Here is a 19,770-nt window from a genome sequence, read left to right on the forward strand (position 1 = left end):
TTGCAATGAAGTGACAACGCCTTAGGTAGACCAACGTCGGAGAAGGAAGCAGGAATTACAAAAAAAAAAAAACGAAGATTCACTTCTTTTTGCAGAATGACTGGTCGATGACAGCAAACACGTCTGACAAAATTATGAGCAAGAAAATGGGTAAGACAACAGGTACGATGTCAGCCATTATTCCGCGGCGCACCGGAGCGGCTAGTTGGACGCCACCCGCCGAGACCAAATATCCGGGAACACCGCCTCATTACCCCCTCGGCAATTTTCTCTGTATATTATTTACGAGCTAGGTGGGCGGAGTGGGAGGTACAGCATGGCGACAAAGCTCGACAAAACGGACTGCCCTTTATCTCTGCCCGGGTCGGTTCACGGCGTGTGGTTCTAATGGGAGTGGGACACGCTCGGCGGGTAATGAATGGGTGAAGCGAATTGGGGAAAACAAGGAGCGGAATGGGTAAACAGCGGGACAGTGTCAGGCTGAGATTAATTGTCGATATGAGCAGAGGTAAATAGTCATTAACATCATCAGCGGTGCAAAAAGTCAGACAAATGCGTGTCACTCACACGTTCTTCAGTATCATCATGATGGTTGGAGGTGAGCTCCAATCATCAACGAGCGCAAACCCATCATCATGATGGGTTTGCGTAGTACGCCTCGTAAATTATACTTTAAAAAGTTAAGGAATGAAAATGCAATGACCTTGAAAATAACATGAGTCTACAAAAATGTGAAAACTATTCCACCTCCCGTTCATAGTTGACCATTCCTTTTAGCCAAACACTGATATAAATTGCTGCATTTGACAACGTCAGAGAAACTATCTTGAATCATTGTTATTTGTACTGTTTCATTGATTTTTAATGCATTCCCACGGACTGTTTTTAGTTATGATTCATCATTAAAAATATTCATTATCCAGGATCGCAAATCAGCGTCACGCAGTAAGTTTGTGTCCAAACGCCGTGTAATCTGTGAATCCCTCCGCCCTGTGCGACACTCCCGTGGGTCTCCTACCGCTCCGCCCGTCCGCGCGGAGATCCGGGGGGGGGGGGCGGACTCCGCACGTGCCTTTCTCAGCCGGGTGCCTTCATCGGCCCGCCGGAAATGGCCACTTCCGGTGGCCACGCACCGTCACCGACGGCCGGGAGACGGGGGGGGGGGGGAGCATCGCAGCCGACGGTGAATCAGGGCCGCCTCAGTGCATGACAGCGACGGCCGAAGGTAGCCGCGCTTGTACGGAAATGTCACGAATTCATGGCATGCAATTTACCCACCCCAGCAATTATTGGCATCCCAATCATTTTGAACAAAAATAAATTGAATGACTAAGCCTAGGAATAACAAAGGTAAAAGGAATCTGTACATGCGACATGACATTTGCCATGCTGATCCAGTCATAGCCTTTCTTCTTTCCTGTGTAAATTTCGATTTCGTATAAATGTGGCTTTAGGTCTACCCTTCTCCCAGTTTACCCAAGCACTTGCTGCATCGTGCACGCCATTTCTATCTCCTTTTTGGCGCGCGCCGGAAGCCGGGTGCAAACCTCGGCCCTCAGAAGTGCCGCCACCGGTAATGACGGGCTTCCGGCGCGTGCCACCCTCCGGGGGGAGGGAAGTGGGGGGAGACGGCCAAGGTGTCCATCCGACCACAGACAGAGACAATCAGAGTGGAACTAACGGCAGGCTGAGAGCTGGCTGTATGGTAATGAGGTCAGGGTGGCTGGGGGTCAATGCCGGTAAAAGCAAAATACACATAGGGGTCAGCATGACGCTAAAAGTAACACCCAATCACGGGTATCAAGGTTGATAAAAGATACTGATGAAAAAATTGGTTATTGAGTTGGGACCTGAGAGGTTTTAGAACTCAATCCCGGCTTGTAATTTGTTTAAGGTGCCTATTTTTGAACGCAACTAGGCTAGTCGATAAATTGAGCACGCACTAGAGTCCAACCTTTCGCTGTCACTTCACCATGAATCGATGCCAGAAATAAGTCTGATAAGTCTGCGATGGATAGCCGTCTGAAGGTGACGGTAATCGCCCCATCTAGTAGAGTCGCCGACGTCCAAATTGACCGACAACATGTCAGTCTAAGTTGACTGAAGGATGTTGCAGTGAAAAGGGCAATCAGTTTGCAGTCAAGATGATATACGATCGGCCAGCGCCCTGGCTATTTTGTCATCAGTTCTGGATCATTTTCTGCTGCTAATAAGTAATAGCTACTATCTAGCGTCGTTGAATTATGTCCAATTGTCAATCCAGTGCACTATATACTCGTAATGGTCTACCATTCAATCAACCTGTGCCTTATTCAAACTCCCACTACAACAAAAACTCCATCACCAGTCTTACATCCCCACGCCGAAATCCCTCCCTGACTGACCTCTGGTGTTCTCCCAGTCCTGCCTCCAGCTCGGACCGTTGTAGAGCGCTCCTTTCTTCAGCCTCTCCAGATGCACCTCCTGTCGCCATCCCTCGGCGTCACTGCCAGCCTCCGACACCCTCCTGCTCTTGCTGTTCGACATGATGTCCCTCTCAAAGTCCTTCAGCCCGGACCGCGGCAGACTACGGGCTCGGCGGGTGTCGAGAGCAAGGCTGTCTTTAGAGGATAGCCGGCGAGAGGGTAAGGTGTCACTACGCCTCCGGCAAGGTTCCTGTTCATCACTTGGCGATGATGACTCAGTATCGAGGAACTCATTTATACGGGCGGAGACATGCGTCTCCAGTGCTGTAGCTCTGGAAGTGTCTCGTTTGTCAGATGGCAGAGGTGCGCTGATAACATCAATGTACCTTTCCGGCCGATCCCTGCACTCTGCACTGTGCTCAATCCTCCACTGCTTTAGATCACCTCGTGATGAAGGAGTCAGTAGGTTTTCAGCCAATTCAAATTGGTACAGGGACCACGTATCTTCGTCACCACTTTCTCCTATTTGGGTACACGATTCTCTTCCATTTTTACTGTTGACTCTGAAATCTCCTCTTGGTGTATTTGACACATCTCTAGCACTGGAAGAATCAAGCAGACTCTCCAAAAAGTCCTGCCTCGTCGAATATCGTCCGCTCCGTCTGCCAGGTTCTCCCTCAGACTGACTAGGGTGTGACTCGGCATGGCTTCTCTTCGCACTGGAGCGTATTCCCGTCTTGAGGACAGATGACGGGTACTGCAGGTCTGGAGAGCTACGATGCTGATGCTGCTCTCGCGCCACCTTCCGAAGGAGCGGAGGGGTCTGAAGAGGTGGAGGATGCTCAATCCGCAGGACGTGTGCTGATCCTGGGTGGCCTAGTCGAGATCGGTACTGTCCTGAGAGGTTCGAACTGAGATCCCTGCTGCTTCGGTAGGATCTTCCCGATTTATCGGTGAACTGATCTCCTGTCATAGAGTAAGTCGACTCACTGGACTTTCTGAGGTCAGGAGTTGACCTGGCACGATGTCTTTTAGCCTCGAACTGTGTTTGCTCCTTCACTATCTCCGCACTCCCCTCAAAGTCACGAGGATCACGATCACTATAACGCTTAGCATGACTTCGTCCCGACCTCAAATTATTGCTTGAACTGAGGTCGCCGACACTGCGGCCCCGCGACCCCTCAGTTCTGTCCACCTTCACTACTCTCAGACGGTACTGAGGGACATCATCACCGACATGTGTTTTAGGCTGCAGATTGATCCTCAAATTCTCCAGATCACTGCCTCTCAGATTGCCATGACAGCTTTCACGATCACCGCTCTTCACCTGAAACTCGTTCCAAGTTCCCTCACCAAGCTCTGATCTGTCCTTTCTTACATATGTCGTCCCGAACTGCGTCTTCTCTTCTCTTCCCTCCTTCGCTCTCTTATCAGAACTGTTGGCACGCACTTCCCGAGTTTCAGCCGTCCTTCCTCGCAGTTCATCCGGTCTCTCCGCGGTGTCGGTGAGGTCGGGACAGCTCACCCACTCCCTCCTCCGCCTCTCCTCCGTCAGCCTCCTCAGCTCCTCCCGACTCCTGGCCAAGTTGCCCCGGATGACGTTGTACGGCCGGCGGTAGGAGCCCAGCCTGTAGGCGGGGATGGTGCGACTCAGGTACTGACCGTCCTGACCGAAGTTCCTCCTGTCCGCCGGACCGATGTGGCCTTCAGTGGAGGTACTCCTTCGGGGAACGTACACGAGCAAGGAGGCGCGGTACAGCGGCGGATAGGGAGCTGGAGACGGTGACAGGCTGCCAGTGCTCAGAGACATCGGCGACTTCAGACCGATGGACGTGCGTCTGCCCGGAGATTCCGTCCCGTCGGAAGGCGCTCCAACCTTCCTCACGCTGGAAGCTGTCGACTCGGGTGGCGAGGGGACTGAACTCACCTCGGAGGAGTCTGTCGCTCCCGGCACCCGAGGCGCGCGGACCGCCACCGGCGCGCAGGTGTCTGGCATCACCTCTGCCGGCGGTGGAACCTGCCGGGGGAATGTCGCTTTGCCTCCCCGCCCGTTCACGTCCAAGACGATGGTGACCCGGTAGCGGCACGGTCGGTTCGGACCCGACTCTGACAGCATACTGAGCCACAGCGTCGGACGTCGGACGGCGGCAGAGTGGATCGATCGGTTCCACAGGTGCGTCGGCAGCTGTGGCGGCCACAGTCAGGGCCGCGGCTTGTCGGAGCTGTCACCGGCGTCAACGGGTTGTCGGACGGTGTGTCGGCTTGTGTCGCTGGGTTCTGAGCCTCTTCCTGATGTAACAGGTGTCAGAGCTGAGGCATCAGCTTCGGACGTCACTTGTAATTTTCTCGCACTTTCGCCACTACAAGTATTGTTGCTCAATGTTGCCACGTAAATACACGAAGTTTGTTTATCCCGGGTGCATGGCCTTTCTTCGGTTCACTTATTCCACCAGTGTCTGTCGTTACTGTTCACACACAATATATATGCCTCACCAAGAAAAACTCTTGTTCACCATCGCACCACCAGCGTCCCACTGCACTCGCTAATCACTACACTCCTTCTCCCCTCCACAGCCACACTTTGGCCGCGTTCAGACCATGGCCAGTCGTCCTTGTGAGTCGGCCAAACGTGCCTTGGACTCGGTACCGGCGCTCCCAGATTTGGTCTGCGCGTAACGTGATCTGTCGCCCGAGAAGCCCTGTAGGTTTGCCGGCGCACGACGCGGTATGGGAACGACACGGCACGGCACGGCACGGCACGGGACGGCACGGCACTGGGCGGCGCAGGTGTGTAGCTAGGTGTAACTTCAGTGGGCGTTTAGTCGGCTGTTCCTTGTGGTATACGAATAAGCGGCTTCCGTTTAGCCATTCGAGGCCGGCCCCAGTCCACATCAAAGGTCAGTTCGCGATGCAACCAGCTTCACGCTAGTCAGCTGAGCTGTCCGTCACATCATCATACACATCACCATGCATACGGCAATCACATTCACGTCACAGAGCTCCACGTCACGTCCACGTAACACTCCACGCCACCTCCTCGACGTTTCACCACCACGTTATGCACAGCCGCGCCGCAATGAGTGACCGAGATGCGTCGTCCTGTACCGTGTATGCCGCCGCACGGCTCGGACTGGGGTCGGCTCTGGGTCGACTAGCTGTGGCCCTATCGGGGCCGCTCTGAAGCCACAATGAAGCCCCAGTGGCGGTGGACGGACACCACCATTAGCCGCCGGGCGGTACGAAGGGCGCGGTGACATTGTGGCGCAGTGTGACACTAGGACAGTAGGGAGGGGAGGGGAGGATGAAAGCGGTGTGAAAGCGAGCGGTGATAGGAAGGGCGGGTGTCGGTTACGGAGGCCGGTGTTCGTATGTGGGAGGTGGGGAGGGACGGCTTGGTAATGACCCCTTATCATAGTGGAGCAATGTCGAAAATAGGAGCATCATTGTATATTTAGCCAGACGAAACGATAAACTTCTGAATTGATTTCGGCTTGCTCTTTCCACAGTCAAAGTCGGCCCTTATTTTGATTACACTTGGTCGATAAGCTGGTCGAGAAGTGTTATGGTCAGCAATAACTTTGTTCTGTGGTGCACCCCGGGTCAACATTTGAAGCAAGAGCGAAGAAATGTGTAACTATCAGGCATTTAAAAAACGTATGCCAGAATACCGCATGCACTATAACGACTTAACTGGAAACAAATAAATGAATAAGACCTAACCCCCTCACTCTCGAGCTAAACACAACAAAAATAAAACCATCCCTCGTCAACTGCTTATCTAAACGAGTCATCCAATTCAGCCTGATCTATTTCTCTGTCAGCTGAAACTGCTGGCCGTTTGCGCCAGCCTAGGCAGAATAGTTCGGTCCATGGTATTCAGCGGCGGTCAAAACTGAGCCGTGCACCTGACAGCCCGGCACAGCAAACCGATATCTCTGTATCAATTGATCCGCGAGCCCGCCGTTGCTCGGGGGCATGTCCGGGTCAAATGACGGGCAGTGGCGGATCCAGGGGGGGGGGCAAAATGGGCATTTGCCCCCCCCAAACGGCATAATGTTAACATTATGCCTATGGACGAGGCATGGAAAGAATCGATAAATTGTTATGGTTTGCCCCCCCCCCCAAAAAAAAAAACTCTGAGCTGGATCCGCCTCTGATGACGGGCCTCCAAACAGAAGCATAACAGAGGCCAACAAGGGTGGCCCCGCATAGCCAGAGGTTCATAGGACTAGGCTGAATATACAGATGTAAGCCAGTGTACAAGAGTCAAGCTCGATTACAAGCCAACATTTAGGTGTCAGGAATGTTTGCGCATCTATCAAATCGCAAAATCGGAGTGTAATCGCCACGCCGATTGTGGATTGCTCTTGATCGTCAATACATACATACAATCATACATATCAAGTTAGAGATGCATAGGCCTGCAATCGGTATTTGACGAACATGTTTGCCGTTATCGTTAATTCCAACGCTGTAGCAAAAGCAAAAGCATTAACCCGGCAGTTGCTGGGGTATTTCGCCACCCACCGTTTGCTGGGGGGGGGGGGGCGTTAAACGCCCCCAGCCGATAACTCGAGAACCAATAGGCGCAGCGAAACGCACGAGGCGGCAAACGAAAGAACGCGACGAGACGCTTCAGATGAGTACTTTAAACTTGAATTTTGAGGTCACAGGTCAGGTCAAGGTCAGGTCAAACACCTGAAATCGGGCTTTCAGTAGCATGGACTTCAGGACTTCGCAATGGGCGCCTCTCGTCATAAACTCTGTCAAAACGGTGCACAATCCATCATAGAAGGCCTACAAGAGTGTCAGCTCCATGCAGGGGTCAGTCAAGCATAGGTCAGGGTCAAGGTCAGGTCAACCGGGCAGGCACATATCCCCGAAAATAAAAACTGATATTCGCAGCCTGTGACACATGTTTTATGGGTAATTTGGGGCGAAGAGCACGATGGTGACATTCATTTTATCATATGTGTACGTGTTTGGCTATAAAAGTTCAATTTAAGAAATGCATGTATCATGGTCGTGAAGTAGTCAGGAGAAATTGCCAAGATTAAGTTCAAGATTTTGGAAAATCCGGAACGATAATCAATAATCGAAGATAGCCATCTGATTGTCCATGGTATTGGCAGTCTAATGGCGTTTACGGCATGTCTGTATGTCTATTCTGTGATTTTATATGATTTTTTGAACATATGCCGTTTTTGGTCGAAAACTCAGAAATCATGACGTCACTAAAACCTCGATATCTCAAAAATTTTCCGACCGATTTTTTTGAAACTTTGTCACAATAAACTTCAATCAATTCCCTACAGGTACCCAAAATTTGGCGCGCCTGCGGCGCGCCGTTTTTATGCTATGGCCCGACGAAAAAAAGTGGGGGCGTTTAACGCCCCCCCCCAGCAACTCGCGGGTTAACGACCTCGGGCTTGCAGTGAATAATCAGAGTGCTGCAAGCCAAAGCGCACAATTTTAGTATCAGAACATGATTATATCCTCTGCTAATCATATCAAATCGGCACTGAATCACGCGAAACACGCAATACCTAAGAGCGTACTGCCTTGTCTAGTGCAGGCTCTCGTCATTTCTGTCGTGCGCTACTGTATGTCTGTGTATGGTTCGTGTAACGGCACGCAGCTCCACCGGATTCAGAAGCTTCTAAACTTCTGTGCTCGTGTGGTCAGCGGAAGGACAAGGCGAGAACATGTTTCGGATGTATTTCAACGCTTAGGGTGGATGGATGCCAAGCAGCTTGTCATGTACCACACTGCCTGTACTGTTCAGTCGACGATTACCACTGGACAACCAGAGGCTCTGCTCAGCACCATCGGGCGTCCATCAAACATGCACCATGACCATGCCACCAGAAATGCTGGTCGAATAACGTTACCACGTATCCGTACAGAAACCGGTAAACGTCGCCTGTGTTACCGCGGTGTGACTATCATCAATGAACTGGGGCTCGATCCCGGTATCACAAATTTTAAAAGACACCTAAAAAGTGTGATCATGTCTCAACCGCCTTGAAACGCTCGTTTTACGCGTCATTGTCTGGATGTCTATATGATAGTCTGTATATGAATGCATGTGATGTGCTTGTCCCTGCTATATCCCTTGTCAATTGACGTGCAATGGTGAAAAGCCACCGTGCTGTGGACTTATTGCTAATAAACGAATCTGAATCTGAATCTAAATTATGTTAGTAAATACAAGACTCGGAACCGAGACACTTCTAGGCCGTCAGAAAAACAATGGTATACAATAGGAATTCCGCTTTATTTTCCCAGTATAAAATATAGGCTTTCGCTTTCGGAAAAACAGAACTACCTTTAATTTAACCCTCGCCGGCACAGGGGGGGGGGGTGATGCAGCCCCCCCCCACTAAGGTTTTTTCGCGAATAACTCGCGTAAAAAGCGGGCGATCGCGACGAAACTTTAAGTACCCTCGCATTGATCAATTTTACACCTACCCTGAAAATTTCATGACCCTGACCCAAATGACCTTTGACCTGTGACCTCTTTTCCGAGACTATGCTTTGCCGGAATCGCGATTCGGCGTATGTCGGCTCGCATTAGCCACGCGTTTGCAAGCTTTTCGTGGTTTCAAACGTTCAAACATGTGATTTGATGTTGCTCCCATACATTAGGGTGGGTGTCAAGGTCACCTGAAGGTCAGATCAGGTCATTGACCTTTGGTGACCTCGGGTGACCTCGGTTCACTTTTTCGAGTTTTACATGTTTCTAGGCTAGTTTTTGGAGCTGAATTCGAATTTAGCAACAATTTGAACATTTACGAAGTAGTTTTGGTGCCTTCGTAACATGTTACGAAGCTGTCAGAGGCGGTTGACACGTATTACGAATACCCGTCACAACCCCTACCGGTTGACCTGACCTGACCTGACACGACCTGGTCTAAATGCTTCAATACATCATCTCTAATAAAAAATAACACGATATTCGTGATCAGCACCCCGGAAAACCACATAACAGATACATGTCAAATAACACATAACTTTACGACTTTCTAACAGGTCCCGATTTTCCCGGTTTTCGGGTCATTGGCCTGACCTGGAAGGTCACCCGACGACCTAGGACCTTAAAATTGGGTATCATCGGCTTCCTCTCGTGACGGGCAACACGCTCGTTATTCCGCGAAGCTCTAGCTCGATCAGGGGCCAAACGCGAGGGGGGGTCGTACCCCCCCCCCCCTTGTGCCGTCGAAGGACGCAAAATGGCCTGTGCCGGCGAGGGTTAATAGTCAGATTTTTTGTCGCATAACTTCTTTTGGAGAATCACCATCCCGGGACTATTAGATGTTCACAACCCTAACCCTCTGTTATTCACCGAGCGTTTGGTTATCTGAGGCTATTTTCAAGTCATGAAGACAAACTCGCTAATCAATTTAGCAAACTGAGTTGTCGTACACGCTAATTTTCCGCACTTGTAGCATGTCTCCCACCCCACCCCGCAAGAAGTACGTACACGCTGGCTCGTTTCCAAATCACGGCCCAATTTCTCACGTGAAGCCGACTTTAGCACTAACAGATCCCTGGGGCTCACAGTGCCGTCTCATTTGTGAAATTAATAGCCTGTTTTCAGCCGTTCCAATCAGAAGAGATTGTCCGAACAGCTGCACGCAACACGTGCCTGGTAATTTGATGGGATTTAATGGTAGGTGTAATGCCGGAAATGTCAACAAAAATGGTTTTCAATAATTGCCAAGACTACCAATACCTACTTGTTATTTATCTCACATTTAGTTATTTTATACTGCTTTATAATAAAAGCCAAGAACATAACACCCATCCATGATCCTCCCTTGTTTCCCCAATGCACAACCTACCTGTTCCATTGACCGGGCGGTGACCTGTGATCTCCGGTGACCCGATGTGACCTCTGGCGACCTGTGGTGACCCCGAGTGCCCGGAGGCGCCTTCACCGTGCCTAGCACCCCTCCAGCGCTGCACTACCTGCCTCACAGGCCCGGCGGGCCGGCGGGACCCAGCCAGACGCGCCCAAGCATTGTCTACGCCCATTAACTTCTGTGGAAATCTGCCTCTGGGACCGTGTCATACAGCACTGATAGAGAAGTATACGACAGTTAGTGAATGTCTGATAAATGCAGTACTAGTGTAATGCTACTGCCTAGTGTAATTTTGCTATGCAAAGTAAAGCACGTGTATCGGGTGAATAACATTGATTCAAATATAAAAAAACATGCAAGGATGCAATGGACAGATCAGGTCCATTTATTAAAAAATGCCAGCACAATTAAAAAATCGCTAAAAACTTCGATTATTTAGTGTTTTTTCAGTTAGAAACCCAATAAAAGATAAGTCATTGAAGAGATTTATGACCAAAGGTGCTGCTGGTGATGTTGATTGATGATATCCATAAAACTGAGATACGAGTGTGTAGACCACGGGCCTAAAATTAAAATATATCTGCATTTTTATCATATTACTGGTAGCTAACACCTTCCAGTCGGATCCACTGCATTTTGAATTTTCAACAGATATGAAACATAAATAAAGTAAAAAATAGACATAGACGGGAAATATTTTTGGTCGAAACACCACACACGGCCCGGCGTATTTTTCCTATTTCTGTGTGCGTACCAGCATCTGCGATGCTGGGCTCCGCATCGCGGGACCGCAGGTTGTTTGAGCAAGCACCTTTGAAAACGCAGCAAAAACGCCCGCCGCCAAACGAGGGGATGAGCCTTGCACGTGCACACGGGAGTCGGTGTGCTACAAACACTGCCGCAAAAAAACGCACGCCGTCCGTTAAACTAAACACTGACGCATTAAGACAAATATGGCGCCTTGCGGCAAGTGTGGTGCATTCATATCTGCCGTTTAAGCAGCCATCCCTCAATCAAAGCGCATCCTAATCGTCCCATGTTCGATAAAGTTAGGCACATTCTGTGATTTGCGGCAAAAATGGCGCTTTGAGACAAACGTGGCGCACTGCGACAAACGTGGCGCATTCGTTCCTGTCGCTTAACAATTTTATCCACCCACTAAAATCTAGCCCAATTGGACTTAAACTGACAAAGTTATGTTTATTTGAATATTTCACTATAAAATATCTCCGCAACGGAGGTGCACAAATTTGCACGTGTGCCACGTGACCGCCGTTGGTGTAAGCAGGACTTGTCCGCTCACTGATTGCACCATTTCAGTGTTCCTGGCTTGTGCTGTTTTCGTGCTATAAGGCCACAAATCGGCAGACACACGATAATCTGGGAGGTACGGGACTCAAACACGTGGCCACGTGGCACGTGCCGGACCTCTGATAGCTTCACCGTTCACGCCACGTGATGACCCATCGACGTGGCCATCAGCATGTAAAAGATGACCCCGGCCGGTGTCACCGTCTCTGAACAGTGGACGGCTAAACTCGAAAAACGGGGAAATTTAGGGAAATTTCACCTTTCGAATATATAACTTCCCCAGAATTTTAAATTTTTCATTTTACAAAAAATCCGAGATAGCAGTTTTTTAGACGTCTTCATTCTGTGCCTAAACCCGTTTTCAGATCGACCCTATCATAAAAACTGACGGCCAGACGGCTATTTCCCCCACTCCTTGCATTTCACAATGCTAGTATATTTAAGCACCAAAATTGACCCCCTGCCACGGCACGTGCAATAGCACGTGCGACACGTGACCACTAGTGCGACAAGCTGGACTCATCTGCTCACCGGCTGCACTGATTTGGTGTCGCTAGTTGAAGTCGTTTCCACGCCAGAGGACACCGAGTAGGCCAATGTCGGATTTTCCCGGAGGTTACCCCATCATACACGTTTGCACGTGGCACGTGCTTTTCAATCGCCCCATATCTGACCCATACCATGTGGTAGCCGACACCCTGGGGCACAACATATTGGAACATTTTCAAAATCTAACGTGGAAATTTTTGACAAAATCTATTTGAAAATAATTTTTCAAAATCGCCATAGGCTCAACATGGGGTAACTGTTTGTGACGATTACCCGAAATTTTGTCAATTATATTTTAAGTAGTTACCACCGTCAGTTGGGGTGCCAGCCCGAGATCCGACCCTAAAAATATCAGCAAATATAATTGACGAAATTTTTCGCAAATCGCATTTTAATTTTTTCCCATGTTAACCCTATGGGAAAATGCACGTGCCGATTACCCCAAAACGGGCCATTATATTTCATAACGAAGCATAACAACATGTTCTATGGTCGTTTCTCAACAGGTCCTGAAAGTTTAAACAAAATCGTAGCATATAATTTTGTGCAATGAACGAATGAAAATGTCTCTGCAAAAACGTCCATTGACTTAGCATGGGGAGCAAAAAAAGTTCAACTTCAAACTCGTGCAACTCAAGTTAACGAATTCTGACGGGTATACGGCGCCCACGGGCGTGTACCTGAACGTGTCGGTCATAAAATGGGGTGCAGCAAACCATACCTTGATCGGCGATTTTTTCCGCTATTCGCGATCGCGCAAAAAGTGTCCAAAACCCCGTTGACTTAACATGGGGAAAATGGAATCGCACGTGCCACGCGCAAAAGAATTCTGAGCGAGTAGCGACCGGTGCCATCAGGTAGATCGCCTGCGGGAGCTCATACCCTGAACTTTTTACGAAGATTGAGCGATTCGTTTAGGCCCCAATCAAGTTGTACTGATTCGCTGCCAACCATGCAAAACATAGCCCGGAGAAGGACCGCTCCGGTTGTTTTTCAATAGAAAAACACAATTCTAACGAATAGTGTTTGTCTTTTCAAACAACCTGCGGTTACAGCATCTGCGATGCTGGGCTCCGCATCGCGGGACCGCAGGTTGTTTGAGCAAGCACCTTTGTAAACGCAGCTAAAACGCCCGCCGCCAAACGAGAGGATGAGCCTTGCACGTGCAGACCGGAGTCGGTGTGCTACGGACTGACGTGCACGGCACCCTATTCGCCAGTCTATAGCGGTGTGCCAAATTTGAGTGCAATCGACCCGGCCGTTTTCGAGATCTGAAAGCGACACCCTGCACGTGCGCACGTGCAACCTGGGTCCCAATTAACTTGTTCACGGCACTCTATTCGCCGGTCTCATGTGGTCGGTGTCATAAGATCCGGCTTGAATCATGGGTCAGGTATGCTAAGTTTCAGCACTTTGTCGCCGGCGTGTCCCGAGCTATCACGAAAAACCCTATGGGAAGAGGCGGGTGCTTCCCCTCTGCCGGCGAGGGTTAATCAATATTGACGTAATGGTGACGTCACGGTCGCCGTCGACGTCACCATTCGAATCAGAGTCATTGACTTGTGCCGAATATGAGGTCTGGAAGCGTCACCCTGCACGTGCGCACGTGCAAGCTATGTCCAATTCACTTTTGCATGGGATACATTTAGCCGGTCTCTAGCGGTGTACCAAATTTGAACTCAATCGGCCCAGTCAATTTCAAGATCTGGAAGCGACCCCTGCACGTGCGCACGTGCAGTTGCAATCCAACCATGACACATGAATATACATACTAACTGACTTGTGCTCAGCACCCTACTCACCGGTCTCTAAAGGTGTGCCGCATTTGAATGCAATCAGCCCAGCCGTTTCTGAGATCTAAAAGCCTCACCCTGCACGTGCGCACGTGCAAGCTGGGTCCCAAATGACTTGTGGACGGCACCCTAGTTGCCGGTCTCTAGCGGTGTAACGATTTTAAGCTCAATCGGCCCAGCCGTTTTCAAGATCTGGAAGCGACCCCTACACGTGCGCACGTGCAGTTGCACCCCAACCGAGACACATGAGTATACATACTAGCTGACTTGTGCACAGCACCCTACTAACCGGTCTCTAAAGGTGTGCCGAATTTGAATGCAATCAGCCCAGCCGTTCCTGAGATCTGGAAGCGTCACCCTGCACGTGCGCACGTGCAACCTGGGGCCCAGCAGACCTGTGCAAGACACCCTACTACGCGATCTCTAGCGGTGTGCCAAATCTGAGCACAATTGGCCCGGCCGTTCTCGAGATCTGGAAGCGTCACCCTGCACGTGCGCACGTGCAGTTGCACCCCAATCGTGGCACACGGAAATACATACTAAATGACTGCAACCTACTGATCGGTATCAAGCGTTATGCCAAATTTGAACACAATCGGTCCAGCCGTTCTCGAGATCTGGAAGCGTCACCCTGCACGTGCGCACGTGCAGTTGCACCCCTACCAAGACACATGGAAATACATCGCCTGGAAAGTGTCTACCTCCATGCCAAGTTTTAGCGCAATCGGCCCAGTAATTACCGCGAGCTATTGCGCTTATTACAAAACAGGCACCTCTTGGCTTTACACGTGGAACGTGCGTTAGGGGTCACCCATATGCATCGAGAGTAGCACACTATGTGAAAGAAGGGAAAAAGCTACCCCGCACAAAAAACCGCACGTGTATCAGCCCAGTGGTTGCCGAGATATAAGTCGTACAAAAACGTCCCCACGGCGGCCGGCCGCTATTTAGCAGTAAAATCGTGTCGCATCCTTCTATGGGAGGTATCCCCGTCACCTGTTCGTATACTGTCTGAGCAAAGGCCATACGTTACGGTCCAAACTCCATAGTGAGGCGGACATACGAATTTACGAGAGTTTAGCGACGAAATGATTCACTTAATTGTTAAGTAATGGGTACCATTAGGTAGACCATAAATTTTATCTAGCATCTCACCGTAGATGCAGTAAAAAGTGCTTTACTTTTCAATGTACCTATATAAAGACTTGCTCAGCTCAATCAGTTCACTCTGTATTGGCTCAAGCCGTATCATGCGAGCGCAATACAAACTAGAGCACCAGACAGCGCAGCGCTCCCCAACTCACTGCTCGCCCAGTCCACCCGGGCCGCCGCCACGACGGCCCCCCGCAAGTAGGCATCCCGCACTGCACCGACAGCCGCGGGCGACCAGCTGACCGGCCAGCAGCCGGCGGGCGGCAAGCCGCGGATGGCCGACCCGCCGGCGCGGCGAGGGAGGGGAGGGACGCAGCTGAAAGACCCGACTACATATATATCAAAGAAACATTATATGTAATCATCGATGACGCGACATAAATCTGCTTTATTGGGGTTAGCGGTGTAGTCTGTGATGCCATCACAATGAAAATAGCCTAGTTTTGTAGAGCATCAAATTCTGATTCCATAACGACTCTCGCTAGTCCATTCTCAATTGTAAATAAGCCTTTTATTGCGATGCAAAGTCCCGAAATGGTGCCGACGGCGGCCGGTCCCCCGATGGTACCATACCATAAATGGTAAACAGGTTAGTTCACATTCCCGCCGCTATGCGGGCGGCGGCGGCGCCACCTGTCCTCGTGTCCGCCTTACACCGTAACGATATAGGTCTGAGCTCAAATCTCGGTAAGGTCGTGCTTTTTTACTATATTTCTCAAAAACGGCACCACGTGCAATAAAGTTGTATATATCATTGGAAAGAGCATCAAAAGTTGTATAAAATATCAACTTTTGACTTAAACATATCATTAACGTAAAAAGTTATAAAGCAGCAAAGACGCTCCCATTGACTTCCCATGTTAAAATTTTTCATTTTTAAACGAGCTTAAAAAGAACAAACGAATTCTGACAGCTTAACGAAGCATAACGGCATGTACTACGGCCTATTCTGAATAAGTGTTGAAAGTTTGGTCAAAATCGTATCATATAATTTTGTACAATGAACGAATGAAAATGTCTCTGCAAAAACGCCCATTGACTTAACATGGGGAGCGAAAAAAGTTCAACTTCAAAGTCGTACTACAAAAAATATCGACTTCTTACGGGTATACAACGCACAGGGGCGTGTACCTGAACGTGTCGGCCATAAAATGGTGTGCAGCAAACCATACCTTGACCTGCGATTTTTCCCGCTATTTGCGAGCGCGCAAAAAGTGTCCAAAACCCCGTTGACTTAACATGGGGAAAATGGAATGGCACGTGCCACGTGCCACGAGGTTTTAAGCGAGTAGCGACCGATGCCATCAGGTAGATCGCCCCCGATAGCCCATACACTGAACTTTTTACGAAAATCGCAATGCACGTTTAGGCCCCACCCAAAATGTCTCGATTCGCTGCCAGACTTGCAAAACATAGCCCGGAGAAGGACCGCTCCGGTTGTTTTTCAATAGAAAAACACAATTCTAACGAATAGTGTTTGTCTTTTCAAACAACCTGCGGTTACACCGGCATCTGCGATGCCGGGCTCCGCATCGCGGGACCGCAGGTTGTTTGAGCAAGCACCTTTGTAAACGCAGCAAAAACGCCCGCCACCAAACGAGAGAATGAGCCTTGCACGTGCAGACCGGAGTCGGTGTGCTACGGACTGACGTGCACTGCACCCTATTCGCCGGTCTATAGCGGTGTGCCAAATTTGAGTGCAATCGACCCGGCCGTTTTCGAGATCTGGAAGCGACACCCTGCACGTGCGCACGTGCAGCCTAGGCCCCAATTGACTTGTGCACGGCACTCTATTCGCCGGTTTCTAGCGGTGTACCAAATTGGAGCTCAATCAGCCCCGTCAATTTCAAGATCTGGAAGCGACCCCTACACGTGCGCTGGTGCAACTGCACCCCAACCGTGGCACATGAAAATACATACTAACTGACTTGTGCACGGCACCCTACTAACCAGTCTCTAGCGGTATGCCAAATTTCAGCAGAGTCGGCCCAGCCGTTCTTGAGATCTGGAAGCGTCAGCCTGCACGTGCGCACGTGCATAGCGGGTCCCATCTGACTTGTGCACGGCACCCTACTTACCAGCCTCTAGCGGTGTGCCAAGTTTGATCACAATCGGCCCAGCCGTTCTCGACATCTGGAAGCGTCACCCTGCCCGTGCGCACGTGCAGTTGCACCCCTACCAAGACACGTGGAAATGCATCGCCTGGAATGTGTCTACCTCCATGCCAAGTTTTAGCGCAATCGGCCCAGTAATTACCGCGAGCTATTGCACTTATTACAAAACAGGCACCTCTTGGCTTTGCACGTGGAACGTGCGTTAGGGGTCACCCATATGCATCGAGAGTAGCACACTATGTGAAAGAAGGAAAAAAGCTACCCAACACAAAAAACCGCACGTGTATCAGCCCAGTGGTTGCCGAGATATAAGTCGTACAAAAACGTCCCCACGGCGGCCGGCCGCTATTTAGCAGTAAAATCGTGTCGCATCCTTCTATGGGAGGTATCCCCGTCACCTGTTCGTATACTGTCTGAGCAAAGACCATACGTTACGGTCCAAACTCCATAGTGAGGCGGACATACGAATTTACGAGAGTTTAGCGACGAAATGATTCACTTAATTGTTAAGTAATGGGTACCATTAGGTAGACCATAAATTTTATCTAGCATCTCACCGTAGATGCAGTAAAAAGTGCTTTACTTTTCAATGTATATAAAGACTTGCTCAGCTCAATCAGTTCACTCTGTATTGGCTCAAGCCGTATCATGCGAACGCAATGCAAACTAGAGCACCGACAGCGCAGCGCTCCCCAACTCACTGCTCGCCCAGTCCACCCGGGCCGCCGCCACGACGGCCCCCCGCAAGTAGGCATCCCGCACTGCACCGACAGCCGCGGGCGACCAGCTGACCGGCCAGCTGACCGGCCAGCAGCCGGCGGGCGGCAGGGCGCGGATGGCCGACCCGCCGGCGCGGCGAGGGAGGGGAGGAACGCAGCTGAAAGACCCGACTACATATATATCAAAGAAACATTATATGTAATCATCGATGACGCGACATAAATCTGCTTTATTGGGGTTAGCGGTGTAGTCTGTGATGCCATCACAATGAAAATAGGCGCCTAGTTTTGTACAGCATCAAATTCTGATTCCATAACGACTCTCGCTAGTCCATTTTCAATTGTAAATAAGCCTTTTATTGCGATGCAAAGTCCCGAAATGGTGCCGACGGCGGCCGGTCCCCCGATGGTACCATACCATAGATGGTAAACAGGTTAGTTCACATTCCCGCCGCTATGCGGGCGGCGGCGGCGCCACCTGTCCTCGTGTCCGCCTGACACCGTAACGATATAGGTCTGAGCTCAAATCTCGGTAATGTCGTGCTTTTTTACTATATTTCTCAAAAACGGCACCACGTGCAATAAAGTTGTATATATCATTGGAAAGAGCATCAAAAGTTGTATAAAATATCAACTTTTCACTTGAATATGTCTTCAAGGTACAAAGTTATTAAGCACCAAAGACGCTCCCATTGACTTTCCATGTTAAATTTTTTCATTTTTAAAGAAGCCTAAAGACAACAAACGAATTTGCACAGCTTAAAGAAGCATAACAACATGTTCTATGGTCTTTTCTCAACAAGTCCTGAAAGTTTAAACAAAATCGTATCATATAATTTTGTACAATGAGCGAATGAAAAAGTCTCTGCAAAAACGCCCATTGACTTAACATGGGGAGCGAAAAAAATTCAACTTTGACCTCGTGCAAAGACACGTTACGAAGTTCTGAGGGGTATACGGCGCACACCAGCGTGTACCCAAACGTGTTTGCCATAAAATGCTGGGAAGAAAACCACCTCTTCCTTGGCTCGTTTTTCCGCTATTCCCGATCGCGCAAAAAGTGTCCAAAACCCCGTTGACTTAACATGGGGAAAATGGAATCGCACGTGCCACGTGCCACGAGGTTTTAAGCGAGTAGCGACCGGTGCCAACAGGTAGATCGCCTGCGGGAGCCCATACACTGAAATTTTTAAGAAAATCGAGCCACAAGTTTAGGCCTGACCCAAGTTGCCCCAATTCGCGGCCAGACATGCAAAACATAGCCCGGAGAAGGACCGCTCCGGTTGTTTTTCAATAGAAAAACACAATTCTAACGAATAGTGTTTGTCTTTTCAAACAACCTGCGGTTACCGGCATCTGCGATGCCGGGCTCCGCATCGCGGGACCGCAGGTTGTTTGAGCAAGCACCTTTGTAAACGCAGCAAAAACGCCCGCCACCAAACGAGAGAATGAGCCTTGCACGTGCAGACCGGAGTCGGTGTGCTACGGACTGACGTGCACTGCACCCTATTCGCCGGTCTATAGCGGTGTGCCAAATTTGAGTGCAATCGACCCGGCCGTTTTCGAGATCTGGAAGCGACACCCTGCACGTGCGCACGTGCAGCCTAGGCCCCAATTGACTTGTGCACGGCACTCTATTCGCCGGTTTCTAGCGGTGTACCAAATTGGAGCTCAATCAGCCCCGTCAATTTCAAGATCTGGAAGCGACCCCTACACGTGCGCTGGTGCAACTGCACCCCAACCGTGGCACATGAAAATACATACTAACTGACTTGTGCACGGCACCCTACTAACCAGTCTCTAGCGGTATGCCAAATTTCAGCAGAGTCGGCCCAGCCGTTCTTGAGATCTGGAAGCGTCAG

The 19,770-nt window shown here is 49.9% G+C and overlaps 1 protein-coding gene across 2 annotated transcripts in view; it reads right to left on the minus strand.

Annotated features, from left to right (window-relative positions):
* The window catches only part of LOC122373658 (protein transport protein sec31-like), an 86,182-nt gene that overhangs the window by 17,719 nt on the left and 48,693 nt on the right, over window positions 1-19,770 (minus strand). The gene's annotated exons all lie outside the window — the stretch shown is intronic.

The sequence above is a fragment of the Amphibalanus amphitrite genome, unplaced genomic scaffold (genome assembly GCF_019059575.1).
Source record: "Amphibalanus amphitrite isolate SeventyFive unplaced genomic scaffold, NRLGWU_Aamphi_draft 001531F_arrow, whole genome shotgun sequence".
NCBI classification, from domain to species: domain Eukaryota; kingdom Metazoa; phylum Arthropoda; class Thecostraca; order Balanomorpha; family Balanidae; genus Amphibalanus; species Amphibalanus amphitrite.